The sequence below is a fragment of the Rosa rugosa genome, chromosome 1, assembly GCF_958449725.1.
Source record: "Rosa rugosa chromosome 1, drRosRugo1.1, whole genome shotgun sequence".
Classification (NCBI taxonomy): Eukaryota; Viridiplantae; Streptophyta; class Magnoliopsida; order Rosales; family Rosaceae; genus Rosa; species Rosa rugosa.
In genome coordinates this window covers 55,604,984-55,611,418 of record NC_084820.1, presented here as the reverse complement: position 1 = coordinate 55,611,418, position 6,435 = coordinate 55,604,984, and the positions used below count along the sequence as shown (strand labels likewise).

The window sequence follows — 6,435 nt, the reverse complement described above, 5'->3', positions numbered from 1 at the left end:
TTCCTGATTCTTGTTCTCTTTCCTACTTCATACAAGATAATGTATGTTGTGCAGAAATAGAGGTTAAAAGCATAAATAAAAAATGTGGCAGGAAAGGATATATAATAGCATAAAGAAATAATATGTAATATGTGGGAATGTGGGATGATGGTTTTGCACAAAGCGATGAAAATTGGTGAATATAGTACGATCCATGATGAAAGTATATATGTGCTAATGATTTAGGGTTAAGTTCATGAGGTAAAATGACGAAGTAGAAATTATGAATAATCATGCTATAACTTAGTTACAACCTGTTAAAAATGAAGAAGACGAACTATGCTTCTTTGATGTGAGCTACTTCAGATTTGGTGTAAACCAGATAGGCAGAGACCATTCATGAGAACAGTGATCCTTCAGGAATGGAAACGTGTAACGTTGGATGCTCCCATCTGTCAAAGAATACACACCAAGATCATGCCCGCCTTCGAAAGCAAAATAAATTCGGTTTCTTTCAAGTGTCTTACCATAAAGATCATAGAAGGCCTACAGCAGATGGGATGAATGATATGCCGGACTAGCTTACAAACAATATCTGATTACCAAGGTGGGTTACTTCTACCCATCGAGGACCGTTATTATGCTCTAGCTTGAACACTCGAAATCCCTTGGTACCGAAGAGGCTACTACTTTAAGCAAGAATGATAGTCCACCATTAATACTACCGTACAGGGGGGGGGGGGAATGGTGAGTTCTGATGGTAGCATGACTCTGGCAGTAGATATTGGATTCAAGAAGAAGTTGAAAGAAGTAAGAGTGCAATGATCTTGATCTAAAGTAAAGGTGGCAATGGTATGATCAACCATGATCAGCCACCCCTCAATTGACCCAACACACATTAGACTTTGCTTATTACAAGTGTGATTTGTTGTGTAGAGTTTATGGTCCTCACTTAGACTTAAATAGTGATGATATATGGCAGATGATGGGGAGTGACGAGTACTGAGCATAAGCCATGATAGTTGAGGAGCAAGCCAGAAAGGTTTTTGCGCCATTGCCATATCAACAGCTGCAGATCGCCATGAAGGACATACTGCACGACACCGAACGTAATCTGATATAGGTAAGTACTACTTCTGTAGAATCCACGGCAGAATATCTTGCGGGAGTTGTTTAGACCACCGACTCTGCATGCGCACCTCTTGTTTTTCCGAAGTAGAAGAACAATATTGTTCTGGTTTTTTTGGCATCCTTTTGAAATCATCCAAAACGTGAATTAACAAGAAAGCAAATAAGAACTATCAGGACTGTTAATAAAAATTATGGGGCTGAATCCTACAAAGAAGATGATTACCACTTTGACTCGGACTACAACTCCCATGCCGACACAGATCTAATCCTTCTTAATTAACGTAGCTAGTTATCAGCTTGCGGTGTATATATATAATGTTCTTGTCAGAACGATCTAATTTACATGAGATTAGTATGTTCTAATTTACAAGAGATTTCCTACACTGAGCTTGAGAAATTTCCGAACTATATTATTTTGATCATTATGTTCTTATTGGCGATTTAGTGCAGATAGCAAATGCGCCAATATTAATTCACAGTCCTCTTCAGGAGAGGAAGTCATCTTTGTATTTTAAGAGGACCTCCTCATTCTGACCAATTGGCAATATATATAACTCAATCATATGTTGAAACCACTCAACGTTTTAGGTTTCACTTGGGAATCATCCTTGCAAAATATAAGGCCAGTTGAAGATTGTTTGATCATCTGTTTGTTGTTTAGTATAGAGACAGATACAGTTCTTCATTATGACCAATTGACAATATAACTAAATCATATATTGAAACCACTCAACATCTAGATTTTACTTAAAATAGAACAATCCTTGCGAAATATCAACTAGATTGGAGAGTGTTAATTGTTTGGTTAAATTTTTGTTGTTTAGTTTAAAGACAAATACAGTTTCTCATTCTGACTAATTGGCAATATAACTCAATCATCGGAACCACTCATTGTTTAGGTTTCACTTAAGAATTATCCTCAAACTATCAGCCCGATTGGAGATTTTTTTTTTTTTTCCTCAAATACCAAACAAAATAATCTCAAAATCATAGCATAATTCAGGAAGCAATAATCCCGGGGAACAAAGTACAAACTTCATTGTCAAAGTCTTGTTAACCCATAACTACTTAATCGAACAAACTGAAACCCATGTCATCATCGGACTCCTCAGCAGGCTCTTCCTTCTTTGCTTCCTCTGCAGCTGCAGCAGGGGCAGCAGCACCACCGGCAGCTGCGGCAGGAGCAGCCACAGCAACAGCAAACTTGGAGGGACCCTCCAGATACTCCTTGACCTTATCAGCTTGAGGGAAGGAATACTCAGTAGCCACAGCAATTGCCAACACATTGTTGTAGGCATTGAGGAACATATGTGGTGCAGCTGCAATTGTTGGGTAGGAAATGGCCAGTGCCAATGCTGTGACATTGGAGACGACACCAGAAGCAAACTTAATCATGAGATCATCCTCAGTAAGATTAAGCAAGCACCTCTGGGCTGAAGACAGATCCATTGTCATACACCATCTGGACAACAAGACCATAAGAGAATGGCCTGATCGATCCCGAGCTTGGCAAGAAGGGCAGCCTCAGAAGACCCAACCTTGTCACCCTTCCTGATAAGTTCAACAGGGGTAATGATTTCCACAGTACCCTTGTTAATCTTGGTTGGAATGTTAAGCACCTGGAAGAAAGATGTCTGGGATGGGTCGAGACCAGTGTTGCCAGGAGGAACAACGACATCAATTGGAGCAACCAAACCAACACGAGCAGGAGCTCCAACCTTGTACTTAATTAGCAACCTCCTCACTGACTTCCTTCAAATCACCCTTGGTGAAGATCAAACCAACATTACCCACAAGGAGGGGGACGAGGTTGAGGTAAGCATCGTTACCGGTCTTGGCAGCATGAATCTTGATGGACCTCTTCATCATGGTGTTCTTTCCCATGAGCACAGTGGAGTCTCCGCGAAGACCCTTGCGGATGTTCTGGAGCTGATTGGAGCCGACGTTATCGGCGGCGACGATGAGCACCTGGCCATAGTCCCCGAGAAGCTTGCAGAGCTTGGCGTCGTAGTTGATCTTCTTCTCGGCCTTGGAGAGCTTGCCCATTGTTGACTACGGGTGAAACCTAAAGGTGGGGGTTAGTGAAAAGATGAGAGGATTAGTGGGGCGGAAAATCGAGGGCCAAGAACGAAGCTCAGGGCTCGGTCAAGGCGGACAGCTACGGCGCTGTCTCTTTAACCCGATTGGAGATTGTTTGGTCATTTGTTTGTTGTTTAGTTTATACAGTTTTTCAAATAAAAGTTGAAACAATGAATACGGAAATCAAATAGCTAAATTTTTGTGATTTGAATAATTTTGTCTTCAAAATGATCCTTGTTGCAGAACCTAAATTATGTACGGTGTTGCTCATTAGTTTTACAAAATGAGGAGGTCCCTTTTTTTTTTTAAATAAGAGTCAGTGCGGCTGCTCTCAAGCCTTGATTAAATAAACCGCATAATACATAAGGGTGACGCGGTGCATATAACCCAGAATTATAAAATGCATCAAGAGAACTTTGTGAGATAATAACAGGAGTCTCAACTAAAGAAATGTATTCTAACAAGCACCAATTAGCAAAGAGTCCTCTACCGGCTACTCTATTCGCTTTACAATTGTGGTGACATACCATAAAGTACAAGCTTACTCGAAGCCATAATTTACTACTATGATCAGCTTTCTCACTATGTTGCCATCATAATATAAATCCGGTTGTTTGGCTCCAGTTTTGTTGCAGCTGGTCAACAATCTCTTTTCTGCGCGGGCGTGCCAGCACCGTTCGGGTGCGGTCGTCAGGGGTGTCCCTTGACCTGACTTCTTTTGAGCGACTGTAGACGAGGAGAGCACCAACCTTGTCGTGGGGGTCTTCTGTGCCTCGTGGCGAGGACTTTATCTTGTGTTACCAAGTCGATACTCAACGTTGTAGGTTAAGCAGAGCGAAATCACCGGGAAGTAGAGAGAACTTGCTAAAGCGTGACTTTAGCTTGGCTGGTTTGCGAGGGTGTTACCCTTGCTTAGCTGGTTCCGTAACCGTTGTGGTCGCGGTACTACAGTCGGCTCCCGAGAAGACTAGGACTGGAGTGTGATCACTGGTAAGAGAATGAGAGGAGTTGCTCTTAGAGAGGGGTTACTCTAGAGAGGCTTGAATAATCTTAGAGATTGTTGTTGAATTGTGTTGTTTTTTGTTACTTGTTGTAGCCTCTATATATAGGCTACCAAGCCATAGTGGTTGGCTTTAAACAAATCATGATGGGTTAGGTTTGAGCACTTAAAACACTAATGGAATGTTAGGTTTAAGCACTTAAAACACTAATGGAATGTTAGGTTTAAGCACTTACTGCTCCGATTTTGCTGCAGCTATATCTCCACCAAGAACTCAAAATGGGCCTTCGACTTATTCATATCAAATGATCCACAATGAGTGTAGATCATTGTGGAAAATTTTCAGAGCTTTCTTCCATGTGGTTGGGCCGGAAATACTGCTGGACTCCTTACAGGTCCAGTTTTCCAGTTTTGCTTCTGCAGAAAATTGGACTGATTGTTTGAAGGCTTTCCACTCATAAATAGCTCTGGAACTCTTCATAAGAAATGATCATTGGGATGTCTAGAATTAATCTGGAAAGTTTTAGCTCATTTGGATTTCATTTGGCTAGTCTGCCGCCCCTCCTTCCTTGTTTAGCTCAGTTTCTCCTAGCCGAAGTAGGAAAATGTGCTAAAGTTGACTTTTCATTTCCATGCTTCCATCATTTCCTTTTCTTGCAGCTCGCATAATCTTCCATAGTAGGCTTTCTTTAGCCTCTAAATAATATATTTCGAACTAGTCGACAATATATAGCTTGAGCCACTGACATTGGCTCAATTTCTCCAAGACCGGCCTTGTCAGGTCAAAATGCTCATTTTGGGTTCAAACACCGGTGACACTTAGTACATAAAGAGGAGGTCCCTCTTTTTAATACAAAGAGGAAGTCTTCTCTTGAAGGAATCTAGTTAATTAAAGTGTTATTGTTCATAAGAGTATTTATTGGGATCAGTAAACTTATAAGGGTCAATAAATTTTTTTCTTTTTGAATCAAACCCAAATAGGGTGACAATATATTTCATCACAAGTCAGAATAGGCCGTTACATACCCTTCCGCCGTAGAAAAGAAGCTAGTGGTAGTACCCACAATGGTATATAGCTATAGACCCACTCATTAGACAATTAAGTACGTAGACATAGCGAGAGATACATAGGGTGCACAAAAGTGCCTAGGTTCCTAAAAAGGAAATTATTGTAATTAGATAAACTAAAAACATAAAAATGGGCCTAGGGAAAAACACCCCAGCCCAAAATAAAAGCCCAAGAGGGCAGCTCCAAGAGAGAGGAAGTCCAGCTCACGGCCCAGCAGAGAAGGGTACCCCAAGCCCAGCCCAAACACCATCGCCAAACCAAAATCTGTGCACAGCTTCAGTGCAGCGCCGCCGACCACCACCATCCAGAACCTCGCCGCCGCGACCATCCCACTAAACCGCCCAGAACCACCAAGCCACGCTGGCCTTCACGATCCGGACAGACCCTCCATAGCCACGCCGCCACAGCAATCCACCCAGACCATCGAAGCCACGCCTCCACGACACGATCTACTCCGACTCCGCCATAGCCACCGCCGCCTTCAGTTCTGGAAATCCCATGACAAAGACGCCGCCACAAGTCTTAGAAGCCCATGACGAAACCAACCGTCTCTGTCCAGTTCGATCTCGAGTCAGAAAAGCCGTTCGGACTCCACCTCCACCCATTCCAGCAAACCTTTGAGCCAAACCTCGCACACATGAAGCAGCCACCGAGGTGATAGCATTCCAGAACCCGTCCGGCAGCAGCCCAAAGCGGCAAACCAGCACCGACGAGCGCCGCGGACGAGAAGAGAACTTTAGTAACCAAGACGCAGTCCGGGTCGTTCGGAGCAAACCCTAGTGAGAGTTTTCTTTATTAATAGTACCTATAAGAACTTTAAGGGTCAATAAAATGTTTAAATGAGGATAAGTAAAATACTTATTGGATTTTACTGAAGGTCAACAAGAAAATAGAGAAGAAAATTTTATTTTATCCTTTTAAATGGACCGATAGAGAAAACTTGTGGAAAAAAAAATCACCTAAAAACAAGAGATTTTAATACTTTTTTTTAGGGTGTTGTTATTAACACACCTTAAATCTCTATTCACACACCCTTCCCATTTTTTGTTCTTGAAACACATTTATTATTGGTAAAATGTCTTAACTAACCTTCTTTTGCAATTTTCTTTCTCATTCTCTAATAAAAATTCAACTTATCTTCAGAACCCTCAAATTCAGAAGACATACAATGCTATCG

The 6,435-nt window shown here is 41.8% G+C and overlaps 1 pseudogene; it reads right to left on the bottom strand.

Annotated features, from left to right (window-relative positions):
* Positions 1-2,086: 2,086 nt before the first annotated feature.
* On the bottom strand, positions 2,087-3,304 carry LOC133725557 (large ribosomal subunit protein uL10-like; annotated as a pseudogene).
* Between the last annotated feature and the right edge of the window lie 3,131 nt (positions 3,305-6,435).